This window comes from Orcinus orca, chromosome 4, assembly GCF_937001465.1.
Source record: "Orcinus orca chromosome 4, mOrcOrc1.1, whole genome shotgun sequence".
NCBI classification, from domain to species: domain Eukaryota; kingdom Metazoa; phylum Chordata; class Mammalia; order Artiodactyla; family Delphinidae; genus Orcinus; species Orcinus orca.
The window spans coordinates 10,296,497-10,317,481 of record NC_064562.1 but is presented as its reverse complement, the minus strand read 5'-3'; the positions used below and the strand labels follow the sequence as shown (position 1 = coordinate 10,317,481).

The following is a 20,985-nucleotide window of genomic DNA, read 5'->3' as shown; positions in this document are numbered from 1 at the left end:
AATGAGCTATTCAAGACAGCCAATTAAGGAAGATAGGGTAAATATCTGTTACTGAAAAGACTATACATAAATAGGGAGAAATGAAAGAAGGGGGAAATGTACAGAAAAGTGGATTCCTTTGTTCTTGTATAGAACTTCGGTGTGTCACAGTATGGATTTTTCTAGATGTTTGGTGAACTGAGGATATGCAGTGTAAAGGGTCTTTTTTTAAGTTGTCTCAGTGGGTGGCTTATATGAGTAGATTAGAATTCATGTAGAAAATCTTTACATGAGGCTCGCTCTCTCTCCCCTTTCACTTTGGCACAGACAAGAACAATGGTATGTTGTTTACGTGCACAGGGACTTCACTTTCTGGTATAATTGTCTTCAGCCTAAGTTTCAAAGTCGAGCTTCTGTACACATACTGAGCTTCTAGTTACACAAAAGTGCCATTGGTAGGTTGATAATAAATTGTATGAATACCTTCATTCTTTATTCTTTCAGGATCATACAGTTAAGGAATCTATAGTCCAGTTAACGTCAACAAGGAAAACTTGGTTATTGAAGTCACTTATATAGGATCACAGGTAGTTAGTGGCAAAGTGGGACTGGAACCCACATATCTTAACACCTGACCAAACTCCATTCAAACCTTCTCTCTCCACCTACTCCTCTGTGTGAACTTACTCAAATCATTTAGCTTCTCTGAACCCGTTTCTTTATATGTGTCATTATAAATGATAAAAATATTGACCTTCTCATATTTCACGATGCTACATAACTTAGAGGGGTTATGGTAAATGCTTATACTGTGCCCAGCACAAATTTGGCACTCAACCAGTAACGGTAGCCAGTGTGATTTTATCGTTATTATTATTCTCAGTCTAACAAGAATAAAATGTTAATAGTTGTATAGGATTTTTATTTCAGAATCGTATTTTGAAGCAATAACTAACACTTTTCAAAGTTACGTAACAGTCCTATAAAAAGGTCGTGGTAGCCAGCCTCCAAAATGATCCCCAAGGACCCCAACCTCCTCATATTCACAGCCGTTAAGTAGTCCCCTCCTGCCTTGTACCGGGGTTGGTCTGTGTGATGAGTATAATATAGCAAAAGTGACGGTGTGTGTGGTAGGAGGATAGTAACTCCCAAAATATGTCTACATCCTTATCTCCACATCCTAAAGCTATGAATATGTTGAATAAATTACATGGCCAAAGGGACTTCGCAGATATGATTAAATTAAAGACCTTACAGTGGGGAGATTATCCTGAATTATCTGGGTGGGTCCAATGTAATCAAAAGGGCTCTTAAAAGATGGGAGGGGCTTCCCTGGTGGCGCAGTGCTTGAGAGTCCGCCTGCCGATGCAGGGAATATGGGTTCGTGCCCCGGTCGGGGAAGATCCCACATGCCGCGGAGCGGCTGGGCCCGTGAGCCATGGCCGCTGAGCCTGCGCGTCCGGAGCCTGTGCTCCGCAGTGGGACAGGCCACAGCAGTGAGAGGCCCGCGTACCGTAAAAAAAAAAAAAAACAAAACATGGGAGAGAGTCAGAGTCAGAGAGACTTAAGAATGCTACACTGACAACTTTGAAGATAGAGAAAAGGCCGTGAGCTATAGAATGCAGATGGCCTCTAGAAGCTGGAAAAAGGCAAGGAAATGGATTCTCCTCTAAAGTCCATGCAAGAAACACAGGTCTGTCAGCACCTTGATTTTAGCTCAGAGAAACTCATTTTGGACATCTGGTCTCTAGAACTGTAAGATAATAAATTTGCGTTGTGTAAGCCACTAAGTTTGTGGTAATTTGTCACAGCAACAAGAGGAAACTAATACCGTATGTCACTTCCAAGATCAGGTCATAAAAGACTGTGGCTTCTGTCTTGGGCTCTGTCTTTTGCATGGCTCACTCTGGGGGAAGCCAGTGTAATGTCGTAAGGACACCTAGGCAGCCTCAGGAGAGGCCCACACGGCAAGGCACTGAAGTCTACCAGCAAACGAGGGAGCTCAGAAGCAGATTCTTCAGCCCTAGTTGAACCTCAGATGACTGCAGCCCCAGCAGACAGCTTCATGAGAGACTCTGAGTCACAACCATCCAGTTCAACTGCTTCTGTATTCCTGATCCACAGAAACTGTGAATAATAAATGTTTATTGCTTTAAACTGCTAAGTTTCAGGGTAATTTTTAGTACTGCAGGAGATAACTAATACAGTCCCCTGTGTAGTTTCCTCCCGCGCACAGTCAGGCTGCCCTGTGTGACCAGTAGAATACTGCACAAGTGATGGTGTGAGACTTCTGAAGATAGGTCCCCAAATCTAGGGCAACTTCCTTAAACCCGTGGAGAGTCCACTCTGGGGAAAGAGAGCTGCCGCGTCACGAGGACGCTCACGCAGCCCTTGGAGGCATCAACTCTCCCCGTACCATGTTGCCCCCACGTGAGAGCCACCTTGGAAGTATATCCTCCAGCTCGAGTCAGGCTTTCCATGCTTCTAGCTCTTCCGCCTTCAAGTCTTCGATCTGAGGCCCCAGACATTGCAGAGCAGAGACCAGCCATGCCAACTGTGCCCTCACTGAACTCTGCACCCACAGAAACCATGAGATAATAAATGTTGTTTTAACCCACTTCGTTTTAAGTGCTTTGTTATGTAGCAATAGATAACTAGTACAAATGTATTAAATATTTACTATCTTCCCACTGCATTTTAGAAAAATACTTTTCATGTCTACAATGTAAGTGTATGAGTACCTTTTCAATATGTCGATTTAGATGTGCGAACGACTATTTTCACACTCCTTTCCCTGTGACCCGTTGATATCGCGTAATGCGGATATCAGAGAGAATTTGTAGCAACAGACAAATGTTGCCGCGTATGCAGGTACGGCTAATGTGTAGCAGACTCTGGATTCTTGGAAAGAAAGTAGCTTGTGTTTTAGACGTGTAGCAGCTTTATTTTTATAGTTGCCGCTCATGAAGGTAGAAATCTCTAGTTTATAACTGAGCTCACTTTGCACACACATTCCTTATGTCACTCGGTTGGACGCGGGGATGGGAGGCAGGGCGTGAGACGTCTTGACAGTAGCTAATTAAAACAATGTAATCACATCCGGCATAACTCCTGGTCTCTTGGGAATTCAGTTGGTCTATTCAAACTCCAAACTTATTTCTGGACGGCGGCCCCTCTGATCTGTTCTTCTCTTCCCTCTCCCTCATTCTCCCCAGACGAGAGGCTGGATCCGGGAAGAATTTTACGTATCGTCTTAAAATGGGGAGGAGGGCGCCCAGCTGATCTGTGCACTGGCCTCTCGTCTTTACTGATCTTCTTGAAGCTGCAGCTCGACCAGCCTCATGTTGGGACATTCTCTGTTCTCACCGCACTGGCTGCTGAGGCTGATGTAACTAGAGGAATCTGTTCTCTTTCACGGTCAGGTCATGGTCTCCCCACCTTCTTCATTGCCTCCACCTTGCTCTTGCCCTTGACTGTCAGTCCCTGAAACTTTGCCATATTATCAAGTCACCCTGGAGCCTCACAACATTATCCACTCTCTCTAAAATAGAAACCCTCGGGCAGGCACAGTGGCTCTCAATTCTCAGACCCCCCCCCCCACACGCATCTCAATGAGCATGGAAATTGTCTTGCTTCCCTTCTGTATGCTCTGGGACTGAGGGGAACTTGGAGGATGGGGACTAATTTTCTCAGTGAGCCTGGCTTCTCCAGCTGGTCTGTCAGAATGCTGCAGAATTTTACAATACCTTCCTGCTATGAAGACAGGAACAACTCCTTCTCTGGCCAAGAGGAAGCCTGGGAAAACTTTTTTTTTTTTTCATATTTCAGCTGTCCTATGTAACCAGTTAAGTATGGGAGACTGAGGGCTTCCCTGGTGGTGCAGTGGTTAAGAATCTGCCTGCCAATGCAGGAGACGTGGGTTCGAGCCCTGGTCTGGGAAGATCCCACATGCCGCAGAGCAACTAAGCCCGTGCGCCACAACTACTGAGCCTGAGCTCCAGAGCCTGCGAGCCACAACTACTGAGCCCATGTGCCTAGAGCCTGTGCTTCTCAACAAGAGAAGCCACCGCAGTGAGAAGCCCACGCACCGCAACAAAGAGTAGCCCCTACTCGCTGCAACTAGAGGAAGTCCGTGCACGGCAGCGAAGACCCAACGCAGCCAAAAATAAATAAATAAAAAGAAATTTATTTTAAAAATATATATGGGAGACCTAATCATCAACAAGTTAATCTTGTACCTTTCAGGTAGAATTAACGTGAGCAATTTGTAACTTCATCCTATATGTATTCAGTGTGGAGCAATGCTAGATAAATGCTTTTAAATACCTTCTTGTTCATGCCTCCAAGTGTACATAGAATTTTGTTTTATGATAGTAAACATGCCTATTCATATCTTCACCAGAACAGCATGCTGCATGTGGCAGTGTGTCATCACGTACCAGACTACACAGCATATACCATCAAGTCTAGCAAGGCTGACGTGATCCTGTTTCTACCCAAAGACAGCTTTTGGGGGTGGGGGCCCAGGGGTCCTGAAACAATTTAGCAATTCGGTCCATGAAAACAATGGAAGAAGAGAATGGAGACCATATTTCAAAGTCCCGTGCAGATCTCCACAGACAAGGTGTCACAGTGCGCTGGGCCTCCAGGGACACCCAGCTTGGAGATGTATCCCTCAGGAGTAAACTCTGAGTCAGGGAAAGCTGGCCTGGGAGACGACAACAGATTCTGATCACCAGCCCTGGGCTCATCCTATAAACCACTTTCTCTTTCCTCTCTCTTTCCCCACCTTCATTTGCCAGTATAAAGTACCAATTAAGAGCACAGCTTCTAGAGACAGACGTCCTGATTCCAATTCCAACTCGGCCACTTACTAACCATGAGAACTTGGTCATGTTACTTAGCCTTTCTTTGTCTTAGTTTTCTGATCTGTGAATAAAATGAGGATGCTAGCAATAGTATCCCCCCCAGTGGGCTGTGGTGGGAGACTAAATAAAATTATATTTGTTAAGTCGTCGGAATGCTGGGAAACCATAATTACGAGTCATCATGACTTTCCCTCTATTTTGTCTTCCCACTTTCTGTTAGTCAACGGAGCTGCCATAACAAAATACCACAGGCTGGGCGGCTTAAACGACAGACGTTTATTTCTCACGGTCTGGGAGGCTGGGAAGTCTAAGATCGTGGTACCAGCAAGGTAGGTTTCGTTCCGAGGCATGTTTTGTAAGCAGCTGGCCTTGCGTTCTCACATGACTCTTCTTTGTGTGCACACAGGGCTTGAGAGAGAAAGAGATTGATCTCTGATATTCCTTCTTACGAAGACAATTCTATGAGAGCACCACCCTTATGATTTTATTTAACCTTAATTGGTTCCTTAGAGCCCTTATCTCCAAATACAGACCCACTGGGGGGTAGGGTTTCAACATATGAGTTTTGCGGGGGACACAAACATTCATATATAACAGTTCCTCCCCATGCCCATACTCAATTTCTTCTTTCACCCCCAGTTCCTGTACCTAGAGTCAAAACTAGGTTTACTAAATGGCTAGAGGCTCTCAGGAAACATCACACAGGCCAAAATAGCTGATGCAATAGAATGCTAGGTATTTCATAGTTTCTACATTTTGTTAAAACGTATCACCTGGGTTGGGCATGCGCTCATGTTCAGTTAGTAATAAAGAATAGTTTGTAACACTTACCTATTCTACAAACAGTTCTGCCTAAAACACTACCCTAAAACTCAGTGGCTAAAAAGAATAAGCGTTTATTGCTCATACAGCTAGAATCAGGTACAGCTCAGAGACTAAGGCTGTGTGATTCTCCCGGCCTCAACTGGCCTCTCTTGTCTGTCTGGGAGCAGACTGGCTGAGTCCTCATTTTCCTGGGCTCTATCCGGCCGGGGCAACTCAGCTTTCCAGGTCTCGTTCTCATGACTCTCACATCCTTCCAGAAGGCTCTTCCAGGCACGTTATTCCCTGAGGTGCCCACGTGAGCTCCATGCCCAGTCCTGAAAAAAGGAAAGCAAAAGGAAACACTGGAGGTATCATGGGAGAAATGAGGCATCACAGCCAATTTTCAACCTATTCCACCCAAGAGCATTTTACCACATCTACCTCCCTGCTCCTTTTGTTTTCACTTAAAAAAAAACTCATAAGTTTAAACCAGAGAGGCTATGTGATTACAAATGGTGTATGCCGGTGGAAAAAGTTTTATGTAATTCACCAATTACCCGTTGGGCACATAGAACATATTAGTGTAAATGAAACCATGGTGCCTATACTAAGAAAAAAGTCTTTCTTCATAAGAGTAGTGTCTTTTTTGGTTCTTTGAATTTTGCTGGGGTTTTTCGTTTTGTTTTTAGGAAACATTTAGAGAAAATCCTGAAAATAATTTAACATCATTTCTTATTCTGTTTCTCAAACTGAGAAACTTTTTTTTAATGTGTGCAATATACCACACACACAAAAAGAGCATACCAATATACATTAGAAGGCTGAAAGTATCAAAGGCTATTTTTTGAAAATGTATTACATCCTAGTCATCTCCTTGTTTACACTGAAGCATCCAGATACCGCCGAGAATGAGGGGATTTGATTTGGGGAAATTAAACTGTGATGTGCTGCCACCTTGTGTACTACGCCTGTAATCACCATTATTTTCCATTCTCATCTCTAGAATACTAACCAGAAAAAAATACTGCAATGAAGGAGACATTTTGTCCTTGCAAAAGGCAGGGTTTCTTAATCCTTTTTGTGCACATGGGACTCTTTGGCAACCTATGTACCCCTTTTGTAATAATGTTTTTAAGTGTATGGAATAAAACACTAGAATTAGAAACTATATTGAAATATAGTTACCAAAAGATTTAAAATGACAAATGTGAAATAGACTAACATGTATGCTTCTTCATCAACACATCAAGGAACAACATCTAGTGGCCAGTCTAATAACTACTAGGATCTCAAATTAGTAAATAGAGTCAACATATTTGAGATATTGACAACATGTGATGTGATTTGAAAATGTGTGTCACAGGCTAATGTTATTGTTTGCTGCCTCCATTCATACTTGAAGGACATGCTAAACTACAGCTAGAAATTATTGGAAAAAATTGTTATTTTTTCCTGTCTAAGTTGACAGACCACTTGAGTTCGAGCCACAGGCCCCTTGGGATTCAGAGACTCCAAAATAATCATTCCTGACCGTTAATATAGTTTATGTTTGATCACTAAACAAGGAAATATTAGACATCAAAACTTCTAAAAATAAATCTTCGTTAAGACCCTACCAATCTGTAGAAATCTTCTTTGTATAAGGTATTTTTAAAGAATAAAACACTATTTTTCTCTCATAACTATTATTTTTCTACATCATGCTATAATGAACATTTATATGATACAGAATATTTCTACTACTTTTATAATCATGGATTAAAGTATAGGTCTACAAAATATATGCTTAGTTTTATTTGATTTCTCAAGGAACTGACTAGATTACCTGGAATCTGGGCCAGGACTTGTCTTTAATTGGTTCAATGAACTTGCACATTTTTTCCCTTTTGCCTCCCTCTCTCTTTCCTTCCTCCTTTCCTCCCTTTCTTTTTCTTTGCTATCTTCCTTCCTTTTTTCTTCCCTTTTCCCTGCTCCCTTGCTCTTCTCCCCCTCTCCCCCTTCTCTCTTCCTCTTTCTTTCTCTCTCCCCTTTATTTTATTTTGCCTTCCACAAATTTTAATAAGAGACAAACATGTGCTAAGAGCTGTGCTAAGCGGTGTGGGTGATGATCTCAGGGACTTCACAGTTAATCATAATAAAGCATGAGCCAGAGGCAGATTGACCACAGACCTAAAGAAGCTTAAGCTTCTGTGTACAGCTGCTCGCCTCCATATCCACAGGGGCCGCGTCTATCGATTTAACTAACAGCAGATGGAAAATATTCAGGAAAAAAATTTTCAGAAAGTTCCAAAAAGCACAACTTGAATTTACCATATTCCAGCAGCTATTTACATAGCATTTGCATTCTATTTACAGCTATTTACATAGCATTTCTATTTCATTAGGTATTATAAGTAATCTAGAGATGATTTAAAGTATACAGGAGGATGTGTGCAGGTTATATTGCAAATACTACACCATTTTGGATAAAGGACTTGAACATCCGTGGATTTTGGCATCTTCTAGGGGTCCTGGAACCCATCCCTCTCAGACACAGAAGGATGACTGTACTTCACTTTCATGGTTCCCAAGAGACTTGGTAATGATTTTACATGTTTAGATAGTTTTATAAAGTTTACAAAGTGAGAAATTTAAACCACAATCAGTTAAGACCACTGTCTCTTTCAGTTCCTACTTCCCTTCAGGTTCATTGCTTTTAGAGTGCCTAGGCATTTTGAGATCCAGCTAAGCAGAGGCTGAGTAGGGGATACATTTAGTTTGAGTTTAGTGAGATATAGTTATGTGGTTCATACTAATTTTCATGCACAGGGAAGTCTCCCAACGTCACGGGTACCTGTCAATAAATACCTAAGAATTTTATCTAGGCATTTTCTCCTACTTAGTTAATTTTGCATACTTATGAAGAAATCTACATATGATTTGTAATTTTAGCCATCACAAGGAAAGTAGCCAAGTCTATGTGGCTGTGAAGGTCAACATTCCAAAGGCCTTTCCTCACCAAGTTAAAATCATCTAAGAAGTGATATTTATCTGGTTTTGCCCACTTGGAGCACCAGACTCAAGTAGAATCGTCAGAATCTACTCCATTTAAGTATTTCTCTCTATAAATACCTAAAGCAGTCTTTGGTTGTTTTAACACATGGCTCTATGAAGTTAACCAGAGATTGTTGCCTGTGACCGAAACACCGTCCCCTAAGGAGATGCTGACTTTGCAAAGTGTCAGCTTGGCCGGGCTGAACTGCATTTCCTAGAGCTCTCTTCCCTGTGTATCTCTGGTTAGGCCCAGGAGAGATTATTGCGTGAGATTTGGAGGATGGAGGTGAAGCCGCAGCTATTTTTGTAGCTCACACACGTTGTCATTTATCTGCTTTCTTACCTCGGTGGTGGAAAGTAGCTGCTTCATCTTTCCCAGGACCCTCTTCCTTACTTCCAGCTCCTGGGCCTGGAGTGTGTTTAGCGACATGACGGAGGCTCCCAGCTTCTGCAAGACACCCATTCCCTCAGCATCAGACACAGAACTGACACAAGGTTCAGTCCCTCCTCCTGAGCTCCCAGCTCCCACAATTGCATAAAATCCAGTCCCTATGACAAATCTCTGATTGTTACAGATATAGTTCCTAATGGTTCTGCTTCTCTGATTGGACCCTGACTGATACAAAGACATATACCAATCTATAGACAACATACTACAATGGCTAAATAACTTCCAGTCTTTCTCGCTGAAGGAACTGGTGATGTGTTTAACCAGCATAGTAAAGTCTCTGTTCTGCTACTACCTGGACCCCTTACCCACCTCCAGGATTCCCACCTGCCCTACTACGTTCGTGCGGGAAGGCCATCAGAGAGTGCCCTCAGCCTGAGCCCCCACTCGTTTATTCTCCCAGTGCACAGTCCCTGGGGTGTTATCTGCATCCCCCCAAGCTGTGATGGTGGGAGGGACACGTACAAACCTAGAAGAGTCCCGCTGAGAATGGAGCCACCTGCTCTGCAGCCCTGCCACATTCCCCAGGTTATACCACTCATCGTGGCCTGGCAGCAGGAGCTCGGGAGTGTGCAGGCTCTACTGTTTAATCCCTTCATGTCTATCACACTGTGGGTTGTAGCAGCTCTAGTTGTTAGCCTGGGATTTCCCAAAAAAACCTGTACATTAGGCCGAGTCATATCCCTAAAACCTGGTATGTGGCTCTAGAATGGTATTCAGTGGATATAGATTCCCAAGTGCAGGCTACAAAATGTGGTGGAGTGTCCTGCCTCAGGTTCAGGGCTAGTCCCAAATGTACCTATACAGACATCAAGAAAGATGAAGCCTTTTATTTCGTATTCCTAGTTCACATCCTTTAAAAATAGCTTTTTAATATAATAGCTCAACTATCATCTCCTATTTGAGTTCTTCCTCAATTCCTCCAGACAGAGCTAATATCTTCTTTGTTTAGTGTATAATCTCATTAGAGCCAAACTCACATTATATAGTGATTGGATACTTGTCCAGCTTATCCACAAGACTGTAATCACTCAGGGTTAAAAAAACAATCACACTTCATTCACTTTTGCCTAACCTAGTGCCTAGCATATTAATGAACTTTTATTAAAATTTTGATAAATGAATTTGTAAGTTATTTTTGTCAGCTCTAAATTTCTTGGGAAAAATAACTCATAGTTCCTTTTATGTGTTACCAAATATCTGGATGTATACTGATAAGCTGTCTAACAACTAAAATATTTACTACCATTTCTGACTCTCTGCAACAGTGTTATCCGGTAGAACTTTCTGCAGTGGTGGCAGAAATTTCTCTCTGCAATTAGGAACTTGAAATGTGGTCAGCACAGCTCTAGATGTTGGATAATATGTAGACATTTCCACAAGGATAATCTATATTATGACTTTGAGTCTTTTAAAAATGCCACAAACAAAGCTCTCTCAGTTTCCTCCCTCTGAAAGTCAGTTTTCTGAACTTGAACTGACTATAGATACAGAGGGAAAATATCTCATTCAAGAACAGATATTGATAAGACAATATTTTCCCCCCAAAATGGTCTTGGAGTTGAATAACATCATTGATTTTTGGCTGTTATTAATAACCTTCAAATGTTTCCCATTCACTAATTATATGTTCTATTTTTAAAGTATTAAAAAAATTTTTTTTAATAATCTAACAAAATGGGATAAAAGATAAGCCTGTTAGACCAATGTTACCTATCGCATAAGCTCATAGTAGTTTTTCAAGCAAGGTTATGACTCTGAGTAGAGAGCCGTTTTATGCACTATAATATATTTTTACTGTAAAATGAACTACTACTGTTGGCTAATAATCTTCATTTTAATCTCTCCTTAAAAAACGTTTTCCTGAGATTCTAGAGCCATTGTGTTAAAAGAACTATGCACAGTTTACTAAACACATTTATACACAGCTGTCTATTAAACATAAATATTGAGTTCTGAGGTCAATGCCAGTTTTGTTTTGGGGTTAGGAAGAGGGGCATTTTTGCCCTTTTCCTCAAAAAGAGACAATAGGTAAAAACAAATCTATAAAACTTATTAATTTATTCAGTATTCCTGGATTGAATACATCCAAAAAACACTCAGCAGTAGTAAGAACATTTCAACTGGTAAAGTTTATAAGAGAGGACTGTAAAATGGATGGTATATCTGACGTTTTATCACATATGTGTTATGCACTTGCATTTATCAAAGAACCCAGGAGACAAGTGGCAAGTGTACATTTTTAAGAAGAGTTTACATTCGGAGATACTAATTTAAACCAAGGATCTCAAAAGAATTAGCTAACCAGCTAGCCTCACGATGACTAAATTAAAAAAGCCACACTAACAAAGCATTTCATCTATTATTTAACTGTAGAATTTTTTTAAGTAAAATGAGATCCATTTTTCCAAAGCATCGGGTGATACTGCGAGTGTGAAAGCGAATTAAGATCCAGAGGAATTGCAGGATAAAAAATACAGAAAATGAAATTTGTTCTTTACATAATATTCAAGATATGTGTTCATATACCACATTTTTGAAAATCTGCTGAATGCATTTGTTTATACAGAGCTGGGTTTGAATCTTAGGCCCATCACTTACTAGTATTCTTGGGCAGATTCTGTGCCTCAATTTCTCCATCGGTAAAGTGTAGATAATCATCATCATGGCTTTTTATATAAGAAGCATTTAGAACTTGAAGTGCTCCATAAATACTAGTCTCAGTAAAGGCAAAGTTGGCTAATAGGAGGGCGTTTTCTGAAATTCCTCATATTCAGGTCTCTTGTCTTTAGTTATTTCTTAAGATGTAAATCTCGATAATATAATCTTCAATAATGTCTTTTAGTGTCTCTCAAGTATAAGCTATAGCAAGATAAATCAGGACAGTTGTACGCCTGCAGAAAGAGCAAGGTTATGAAATTGTAATTGAGTCAAACTAAAATTCTACTTATTGCCTTATAAGTGTCTAAGAACATATGCAAAAATAATTATGAACAGTAAATTTAACATCAGTAGCAAAAGTAACCTTTTGCTAGTGAAGCACAGAAGCAATTGTAATATCATTATATTGCAACTTGAAGTTGCTAGTGAGATTCTCCTTAAAAATTTGAAGCTTTTTTTTTTAATCAGAAATAACAGAAAGAGAGAAAAAAAAGGGAATCTGTATTCTGTTCCAGAATTCTAGTAGGAGATGAATCACAGGAGGGAGAATCAGTGACAGCTGGAAAAAAGAAAAGTAAGCAGACCAAATCCCTAAGGCCTGAAAGAAGAAAGGATTATATTGAAAACTGACCTCAGATGAAGAGAATGACCCAAGTGCTTAACCAGCAGGAGGGCCCATATGTTACCTAACAGCAGGGAGACGGAAAGATGCCCAGTCAGGGATTCTATCAACCTTCTGATTAGATCATGAATGCAAGTGTCATTGGAGTTAGATCTAAGTCTAAATCTTGGCCCAATCATTTGCTAAGAATGCAACATAAAGCAAGTTGTTTAAACTCTCTTAGCTTCATTTTCATTCTTGTAAAAATGAGGATAATATTTGTAGTTTCTTACAGTTTTGTGGCATTAAAAAAGACATCTGTAAGGTAATTAGCATGATTTCTGGCAGAAAGTAAGTTTAATAATATTTGAAGCAAATATTTGAAGATGAGAGGTCCCTAAGTAACTGTAGATTAGTAGATATTAATTAAACTGTTAATTACCAGGTTGAGTCTTCGAGCTATGAATTGACTAATAGCTCTAGACAAAGTCATTTATTAAAGCTGTTATGCCTTTTCTCTTTTTTTTTTTGATCTTGGTAGTTTTACTTAGATTCTCTTTTATTTTGGTTTGTTGATCTTTCTCATGACCTCCTCACCCAGTGCCTCCGAAGTCAGCTATGATGGGATATGAGGTCGTACTAAAAATGTCTGCATGCTTCCGAAACTCAGGACCAGTCTTTACTTGATGCCCCATTTAGAAATATTCCTACTGACTTAACCACCCTAAGGAAGGCTTCTGCCTTTAGAAAACAGTGTAGACTTCACATGCACTGGCTTCGACGTGTTATGGCTATCACAAGGACAGGGAAGTCATATATACCCACATATATACCCACATTCTACTCAACTATTAATAGCAAGTTTGTTTACAGATTCAAGATAACTGGCAAACAAGCATTCTCCCCAATAAACAGTTATCACTTCCCCTTGGTAGGCCACTAATACTACAAGCTATGAAGAGGATATAAAAAAGATCCAGAAGAATCTGATCTTTTAAATGTGATTTAACTTACGTTTAAGTCCTTAGTGATGTGATGCAGAAAAAAAGGTTATAATAAGTAGAGCCTCTAGACTGTGCATCACAAGTCCGAGTTACTTAACCTCTCTTGACTTCAGTTTCCTCCTGTGAGAAGTAAAGCAGTTCAACTACCTGATCTATTAATTCCCTGCTAAATCAATCTATCAGTGTGATGGGTACTTAAGGAGCTAAGGACAGTTTATTTAACAGGTACATTTGTCTCCCAGAATATAAAAGTAGATCATTTGAGAAGATAGCAGTGGTAGTTTTTAAAAAAACATTAATAAAGGTATCCCTTGGAAAGTATATCAGTAGAAAATGGAAATAAATCTAGGCCCAATCACGTTGCTGTGACACTGTTCAGTCACTCACCATCTTGTTTTCCACTCACTGATCAAAAATAATTGCATTAGTTCATTTACACCTAGAAATTAAGGATTTATTTCTTCAAATCCATACTTCATGACCCTTAAGGAAAAAAATGAGGGAATGATTAATTGCAGCCTCCTCAGTGTCTAGTTAGAAAGTAGATAAATCTATATGATACCTGTATTTGTCTCCTAGGGCTGCTCTAACAAAGTACCAAAAGCTAGGTGGCTGAAAACAACAGAAGTTTATTGTCTCACTCTTCTGGAGGCTAAAAATCTGAAATCAAGGTGTCCCAGGACCTTGATTCTCTCTGACAGGAGAAAATCCTTCCTTGCCTCTTCCTAGCTTGTAGTGTTTTCCAACAATCCTTAGCTTTCCTTGGCTTGTAGGTGTGCCACTCTAGGCACATGGCCATCTTCACATCTGCTTCCTTCTATGTGTTTGTATCCAAATTTCCCCTTTTTATAAGGACGCCAGTCATATTGGATTAGGGCCCACCCTCATGAACTCCTCTTAACCTGATTAAATTTGCAAAGACCCTATTTGCAGACAAGGTAATATTCTGAGGTACTGGGGGTTAGAACTTCAGTGCGTCTTTGGAAGAGGACAGAATTCACCCCATGACAATATATATTCCCTTGTAAAAAAAAATCAGTGAATACACAAGATGTAGTTTTGTCAAGGACCAGGAACTGAAAGAAATGTCACACAGGGCATTTATCACATGTATAAACAAGATACAGCTCACCAAAACTATCAGGAAATGTAGAGATACTGACTAAGATGGATTTTTACCTAGCTGACTGAGACAGTATCTTGGCAATAAAATATTGTAAGAATAAATATTCATATTCATAATAGCTTGGATTTTTTTTTAGATCTTACTAGTTTCCAGACACTGTTCTAAATGTTTGACCTGTATTAATACATTTAATTCCTTCTATAACACTACAAGGTAAGAATTATTATCAATATTATCCCCATTTTATAGCTGAGAAAATTGAGGCATAAAGAGATTAAGTAATTGATCAAAGCCACACAACTATTAAGTAGCAAAACTAGGATTTGAACTCAAGGAGTCTGGCTGCAGAAGGTTTGCTGTTAATCACTGTGAATGGTCCCCTCATTTACAGTTTAGTAGTGAAGTAAGTCTTATCACCATGAAATGACTTAAAAACAAATACAGTTGATCCTTGAACAACACAGGGGTTAGGGATGCCTACCCTCCACGCAGTCAAATATTCTGAGTATATCTTTACAGTTGGCCCTCCTGTCCATGGTTCCACACCAGTGGATTCAACTAACTGCAGGTTGTGTTGTCCTGTAGTACCTATTTATGAGAAAAAATCACCATATAAGTGGACCTGAGCTGTTCAAACCCATGTTAATCAAGGGTCCACTATAGTCTTTTGTGCATATCAGAGATCAAAATGTTAAATAAAAAAAGTGATGGACCATAAAGGTTATTTTTTAAGTCTGACCAGCTTTTTATATCAAAGATATTAAAAGATCATTATGTTATAAAAGGATGCTAATTAGAAATAAGGATACCAAGCACCTGAGAAATGACTAATAAGCTGTTGATATGTTAATATAAGGCTATCTAATACCCAATTTTCATAGAATCTCTGGGTATAAACCATGTTTTTCAAGTAGAAAAACTTAACATGCATTTGCTTTAATAAGATGAAGAAATGAATTTCTCAAAAATGCTAAGTGAATGTCTTTTTTCTTTGGTGGATTTTTTTATCCTAAAGGACACAGTCCTTTTGACCAAAAATTTCCATCTAGTCCTCTTGATAAGATTAAATTATTTAATTTAGGAACAAGTTTAACCAAGGAGATGAAAGACCTGTACGCTGAAACCTATAGGACATTGTTGAAAGTAATTGAAGGAGACACAAAGAAATGGAAAGATATTTTGTGATCATTAATTGGAAGAATTAACATCATTAAAATGTCCATATTACCTAAAGCAATCTACAGATTCAATGCAGTTGCTCTCAAAACCTCAGTGACATTTTTTCACAGAAATAAAACAAAAATCCTAAAATTTATATGGAACCACAAAAGACCCTGAATAGCCAAAGCAATCCTGAGGCGGGGGGAACAAGCTGGAGGTATCACACTCCCTGATTTCAAATTATAACTACAAAGCTATAGTAATCAAAATATCATGCCATTGGCAGAAAAACAGACACACAGATCAATGAAACAGAACTGAGAGCCCAGAAGTAAACCCACACATATATGGACAATTAATTTTGACAAAGGAGCAAAGAACATACAATAGAGAAAGGAAAGTCTCTTCAATAAATAGTGTGGGAAAACTAGACAGCCACATGCAAAAGAATGAAACCAGACCACTCTCTTACAACATACACAAAAATCAATTCAAAATGGATTAAAGATTTGAATGTAAGACCTGAAACCATAAAACTTCTAGAAGAAGCATAGCAGCATGGCCTTTGACACAGACATCAGTTTATGCAATATCAATGCTCAAGACACTTGTCTTAGCAATATCTTTCTGGATATGTCTCCTCAGGCCAGGGAAACAAAAGTGAAATAAACAAATGGGACTACATAAACTAAAAAAATACTTCTGCATGGCAAAGGAAGCCGTCAACAAAACGAAAAGACAACCTATCAAGTGGGGGAAGATATTTGCAAAACATATGTATGAAAAGGGGTTACTATTCAAAATACATAAAGAACACAAACAACTCAACCACAGAAAAACAAACAACCTGATGGGCAGAGGATCTAAATAGACGTTTTTCCAAAGAAGACATACAGATGGCCAACAGGCACATGAAAGATATTCAACATTATTGATTATTAGGGAAATGCAAATCAAAACCACAAGGAGTCATCACCTAACACCTGTTAGAATGGTTATTATCAAAAAGACAAGGATTAACAAATGTTGATGAGGGTGTGGAGAAAAGTGAACCCTCCTACACTGTTGGTGGGAATGTAAGTCAGGGCAGCCACTGTGGAAAATAGTATGGAGATTCCTTGAAAAGTTAAGAATAGAGCTACCATGTGGTCCAGCTATTCCACTTCTGGGTATTTATTCAAAGAACACAGAAACACTAATTTGAAAAGATACATGCACCCCTATGTTCATCACAGCATTATTTACAATAGCCAGGTTATGGAAACAACCTAAGTGTCCATCAGCAGATGAATGGATAAAGAAGATGTGGTATATGTATACAGTAGAATACTACTTAGCCATAAAAAAGAAGAAATCTTGCCTTTTGCAACAACATAGATAGACCTTGAGAGTATTATGCTAAGTGAAATAAGTCAGATGGAGAAATACAAATACTATATGATTTCACTCATACGTAGAATATAAATAAATAAATAAATAGGAAGTGAACAAACCAACCAAACAGTAACAAACACATAGAGAACAGAGTAATGGTTACAAAGGGGAAGGGGGGTTGGGGGGAGGGCAAAATACGTAAATGGGGTCACCTATATGGTGACAAACGGAAACGAAACTTTTGGAGGTGAGCACGCTGTAGTGTATAATGAAGTTGAAATATACACATGAAACTTATATAAAGTTATAAACCAATGTTACCTCAATGAAAAATTTTAACTAAATTATTTTTTAAATTGTATGTACTTTTAGCATATAGGCACAATTACACATAAACATCACCATTTATTGATTTAAATATTCCTTTTAAGTGGCCTTTAAAAATGGATGTGTCATTATAACATCAATGCTTTAAACAATTATCAAATCTTAAAATTGCAATCATAACTCGGGCTTGTTTGTTTACAATTGGGCCATTATTTTAAAACTAAAAAAAAATGTTAAGATATATAAAGCCTTAGCACAGATCATCTTAGGGAAAATTTTTAGACTGTATGTTTAAAGGTTGTATCTGTGACTGGAACTGAGAGTCCCAAAGGCGTTGGATTGCACGTATTCTCCTTGTAATCAACAGTTTATGTCTAGTTTCTTGGTTTTGTTTTATACATATATTGCCAAACTGCTTTGCAAAGTGCTGTGTTTTAAGACCTACTTAGATTAAATTTAATTGTACTAATCTTTTAGCTTCATTGTTTATTCTATGATAAGTGGTATATTTTCACTTTAATGCAATCTTTTCCCAGAAATGTTTTATGAGCAATTATAATTCATGCTTAAAAAGTAATATTCATAAGTGGATGGTAGTTAAATTTCACATGCAATGCTATAGGTAAAAAGAAAAATCTTCGATGACTGTTGTCCTTGAAAGCACCAGGACATTACTGACAGATACTATTTTTAGCAATGGCAACATGTCAAAGTCACCAAACTTTTCATAATATATTTTTCTAACCGAATGCACATAATAAGGAATATTTCTAAAGAAGCCATATTTTAAGCCCACAAGTGCTTTCTGAATTATGCTCAGTATTAAGGATATACTTAATACTGTACTCTGCAGATTTCCTCCAGTAGTTCATTATAATTATTTTATTATTACATTTCTGATTTTTCAAAACACGTAGATGTGTCAAGAAAGTATCATATAATGAAACTGATCATTGTAATACTATTACACACCCAGTTAAGCCAGTTAGTGATTTTCTGAGTGAAATAGCTTTATTACTTGATACCAAATATTATTTTATTTTATATCAGAAAAAATCTTTGTTTCATTAATGCTAAATGCATGAGATAATCACATCAAAGGCTTATTATGGAAACCTTTATGTAGATTCAAAATGATTTTTAACTATTTATGCTTTTGTTCATAAAACAGTTATCTGTCAACTAGAAGTATAAAAAGGCCAGCTTATAAAAGTGTGTTCATTACATATGACAGCTGGCGTGGATATCACTTGAGGTTTTGGGTCATTTTTCTATATCTGATAGCAGATGTAGGCTGAAAATATGAATTGAAATAAATCTTAAAGTTGGACCAGAAGGGGGAGAAGGGAAGGGGAGGCTATTATTTTAAGTGAGAAAATTAATTAATGATGCTGTTACCATCATTGGCAGATTTGGCATTTTTAGATAGTTTTAGAATAGATTATCAGTATATAAAAAGATTTTCATTAGTATGGATAAATCTGATACACTATAAAGTTGAAATATAACTGGACACCTTAAAAAAACAAGTAGTTCTAATGGCTACTTCTTTAAGTTTCTGTCTAGAAAACAACACTGTCAGATCAGTGTGATTCTGAGTCCAGCTATATTTTGAGAAAAATTCTTACCTTGATGTTCAAAAATCTTTGTGAGTTCACTGTCACCATAATCTCCTATTTTTGATGAGTCAGTGGCAAGTCCAGAATATTCTTTCCTCCAGACCCTCTCCTTTTTGCCCCTAAAATTTTGTCTGTTCCAAGAGGTACGAACTTACTGTACTTTTAAAGGCAGTTGGAGATTAAGTATTGGTCATTATGATCATATTCTGTTAAGTGTTTGAGTTTAAATAAACAGAGATTCCCCCCATTTCAGAGGACAGTGGTGATAAAAGTCACAGAATCCTGTCCTGCCACTGTATGACCTGAAGAAAGTCTTCAACCCCTTTAAGCCCTAGTTTACTCATCAGTAAAATTAGGGTAATAACAATGCTTATGTTACTGAATTATTGTGAGGACTAAATGAGGTAAAGAAACTGAATCAATCAAAACATAAAGTGCTTATACAATACAATTATCTCATTTTAAATGTCTTATTTCAAATTATATAAATAAAAATGCAAAGTACAATTCATTTGCATTATTAAGCATGCACTGGAAAACCAAAACAACCCTTGCTCAAAGTCTTTCCCCAATTTTAATTTGATTCTAAACTCTGAAGTGGGGGCCACGGGGTAGAAAGAGTCCACGATTCCAGTTCAGGCACCGTCACTTTGTAGCTCTTGGTCTTTAGCTGGCACCTACCAACTCACCATCCCCGTGTAAGACTTTTTAACCTTGCCTATGTGTTCAGCTTAGAATCTCTTGTACCAAACTGTCTCTTTAAAGAGAGGTTTAAGAATCTATAGCAGAGTTAATTTTATCATCTTGCACACATTTTATTTATGCAAAGGCTTAGAAGTTCAGGGAAAAAAGCACAAGCATAAAAATTAACAAATAGTATGGGTAATTCCACTTGCCATGCCCATATACAAAATTATGTTTCCACAGGTGTATAAAATGGGAGTACTACCCCTGTGCCTAAGGTCCCATGTGCCTCTCAGAGTAAAAACATCTCACCAGGCTGACTAGGATTCTAATTTTTTTTTTGCGGTATGCGGGCCTCTCACTGCTGTGGCCTCTCCCGTTGCGGAGCACAGGCTCCGGACGCGCAGGCTCAGCGGCCATGGCTCACGGGCCCAGCCGCTCCGTGGCACGTGGGATCTTCCCGGACCGGGGCACGAACCCGTGTCCCCTGCATCGCCAGGCGGACTCTCAACCACTGCGCCACCAGGGGAGCCCGGGATCCTAACATTTAAAGATACTTTTCTTTCCATACTATACGAGTTCAAGATTAATTTTGTCTAAATGCAACTTTCACCTTATGAACTGATCTTAGAATCTGGCATCTACTTCAAGTTTAAAAAGAATGATTGCCACATGTGTTTATCTTCTCTCCCAGTCCTTCAATTCTTCCTGAAATGATAGGTCAGGAATTTTTTTAAAAAGTATTAACACACAAGGACCAAAAGAATGGTAGGGAAAACTACAGAAAACAGTATATTGCAACAGATTTTCAGAAGATGCCAAGTAGGTGGAGGAACAGTAATAAATTTACCAGAGTGGAAGAAGTGACCACCTGAAAGTTGGCAGAAGGGATTATCCCGGACGAGAAGTGAGTGCATCGCCCTGTGCAAGCGGAAGCACCATCTACTTCAGAAGGGCGTGAGGTCCAGGTCTGGAAATGGAGGAATGACTGAAAGCATCTGAAATGCTTGGATGGCCGGGGCCCCTCTCCTATCCAAGCAAGGCAGCAGCTCCCCTAGTTCCCAGCAACCTCCTATCCCTTCCCCTCCTGCCCAACAACTATTCCCTGGAGAAGATGGGTGGAGAAGCTCCAAGCTTAAGGACACCATGGAGAACTGGAGTGAGATGGTGGACATCAAGGATGGGCGTTAAGTGAAAGTGTACGTGCTGAACTGTGGGAACCTCATCACCCTTGATTTGTTTTGTACTTTCCTGTACTTCTTTTATAACAATAAAAGTTAATTTACCAAAAGAATT

The 20,985-nt window shown here is 39.0% G+C and overlaps 2 long non-coding RNA genes across 2 annotated transcripts; both read right to left on the bottom strand.

Moving 5' to 3' along the window:
* Positions 1–5,105: 5,105 nt before the first annotated feature.
* On the bottom strand, positions 5,106–5,916 carry LOC125964212 (uncharacterized). The gene is made up of 2 exons (XR_007476971.1): positions 5,679–5,916; positions 5,106–5,255 (listed from the first exon to the last, which is right to left on the bottom strand). It is a non-coding gene; the product is annotated as an uncharacterized LOC125964212 (long non-coding RNA).
* A 34-nt stretch (positions 5,917–5,950) lies between these two features.
* LOC117195552 (uncharacterized) lies at positions 5,951–18,479 on the bottom strand. Its single transcript, XR_004475277.2, has 4 exons — positions 13,786–18,479; positions 11,734–12,026; positions 9,028–9,132; positions 5,951–5,986 (listed from the first exon to the last, which is right to left on the bottom strand). It is a non-coding gene; the product is annotated as an uncharacterized LOC117195552 (long non-coding RNA).
* Positions 18,480–20,985: the final 2,506 nt, after the last annotated feature.